The sequence below is a fragment of the Sceloporus undulatus genome, chromosome 1 (genome assembly GCF_019175285.1).
Source record: "Sceloporus undulatus isolate JIND9_A2432 ecotype Alabama chromosome 1, SceUnd_v1.1, whole genome shotgun sequence".
Lineage (NCBI taxonomy): Eukaryota > Metazoa > Chordata > Lepidosauria > Squamata > Phrynosomatidae > Sceloporus > Sceloporus undulatus.
Genome location: NC_056522.1, coordinates 365,940,782 through 365,942,926, shown reverse-complemented (window position 1 = coordinate 365,942,926; position 2,145 = coordinate 365,940,782). Strand labels below are relative to the sequence as shown.

At 41.4% G+C, this 2,145-nt stretch overlaps 1 non-coding gene across 1 annotated transcript; it reads right to left on the bottom strand.

Annotated features, from left to right (window-relative positions):
* Positions 1-1,630: 1,630 nt before the first annotated feature.
* On the bottom strand, positions 1,631-1,738 carry LOC121920114. The gene has a single exon (XR_006101654.1). It is a non-coding gene; the product is annotated as a U6 spliceosomal RNA (small nuclear RNA).
* Positions 1,739-2,145: the final 407 nt, after the last annotated feature.

The following is a 2,145-nucleotide window of genomic DNA, read 5'->3' as shown; positions in this document are numbered from 1 at the left end:
ACACTGTCCTATGGAATCCTGGTATTTGTGATTTGAAAAGGCATTCATTCTGGTCTGTCAGAGATCTCTGGTACCTCACTAAACTACAAATCCCAGGATTCCACAGGATAACATCATGACAGTTAAAGTAGTGTCAGACTGCTTTAATTCTGCAGTCTGGACCCACCCTTATAGTTAATTGAGTGCAGACTGCTTCTGTACTTTGAATTCAGATTGCAGCAACCAATGTAAGCAGAAGACATAGGAGAAAGTGGGAGGAAAGAAGGTAAATTAACAGATCAGGACAGTTGGAGGGCATGTAGATGGACTCTTTAATTTAAACGCTGCATACGGTAGCTTCTTATGTTCCTCCTCCTCCTCCTGGTCTTTGAAATCAGAAATGTAACTGTGCTGTGTTATCCCCAACTCAGCAACGACAATGACAAGAACAAAAAACTAATCATAGGCTATAATAATTATATGACACATAGTAGCAAAAAGAAAATATGAGTTTTTTCAACTGTGTATAGCATCACCTCAAGCAAATTAAATTTCTTTATTTTTTGTGGCAAGGGTTGGAAATCAAATCTACATTACAATCTTTGTTTTCCTCTTCTCACACACACATAAACTTGCCACACTTTGGACATGCTGATTACACCTTTTTAAAATTCCATCCAAGGAGAGAGATCCTATCAGTACATTGCGAGTGAACAAAAAACAGGAACATGTTATGAGGCTTGAGATACCTTATCGCCCTTTGTATGAATTACTTTTCTACAGTGCCATGAGTTTGAGCTAAATAAAGGAAGGTCAGAGTCTCTGAAAGAGAAACAGGGGTGTCTGCCACTTCAGATGAGGCCGTAAATGGCATGTAAGAGAAAGAAAAACACGGCATACACCTAAGGCCCACCCAGATGGGCCCCAAAGGACACCCTCATCACGTGTGAGGGGCAGCACCTCTAGACACCCTTTGCCCTTCGTACATGACGAGGGCATCAAAATGGCGGCGCCCTGTACAGATGGGTGCTGCCATCATTACGTAAGTGCTGCGCTTACGTAACAGTTTGTCCTGCAGAAAACTAGGTGCCGGCAGACCGCCCTTTTGGGGCGGTCTGTACCGGGCGTAAGATAGCCCATCTTTTCCATAATGTGTCACAATGCAAAGAACATTCCAGGTGTCATCTGATACGTGAGCAGAACTGACATATCATAGAACCTCCTGTACAACTACAAGGAGAGCGGTTTCTATGGGCTTGTCTACATGAACAAATTCCCCCAAATTCCCTCTGGGGTCTCTGTGACCTATTTACATGAGTGGTGGCCAAAACCCTGAATTGTGTGTGGACTGTCTTCACAATGGCTGCACCCAATTTGGAGCTTCTTCCCCTTAACCTGGAGTGTGTCCAAAAGGAAGGCAACCAAATTAGTGAAGGGTCTGGAAATCATGCCCTATGAGGAGAGACTTAGGGAGCTGGGTAAATTTAGCCTTGAGAAGAAAAGGTTAAGAGGTGATATGATAAACCTGTTTAAATATCTGAAGTATCACCAGGGGGTGTGTACCACACTAGGTGGACACCCTAAGGGAGGTGACTTCAGTGATCTCCATACATCTGACTTTTGGCAGAAATCGGCTTCGGTGGGCATCTGCATCTCTTTGTAATGCTTCACAAATTTGCATGTTATCGTTGCGGAGGGGCCATGCTAATCTTCTCTGTATTGTTTCAATTTTTAGTATATGTGCTGCCTAAGTGAGCATCATCTGCATCCTTTTAAAATGCTGAAGAGATTGTGTGAATGGGGCAAGGCTCAGTGGGAAAGAAAGGAGAAACAATAAATTTTAAAATATGTAAAATTGTCTTTCAGTGCCAGGGAATGTTTAGAAGAGAATGAGATTTAGATCTAATAAGTAGGTAGGTCATTTAGGAAATGTTTGTATAGATATTTAATAGGGTATATGTTGTGGAAGGTATTGTATTTTGTGTTTGTCTGTTTATGTTTGATGTCTCTGTAACTATTTTTTTAAACAATAAAATTCTTTTAAAAAATAAAATAAAATTTTGAAAATTTGGCTGCCTCCTTGGCATTCTGGGATTTGCATTTAAAGGAGGGGCATTTAGAATTCTCAGCCAGCAAGCTCTTAGGCCTCACTAAACTGCAAACCCC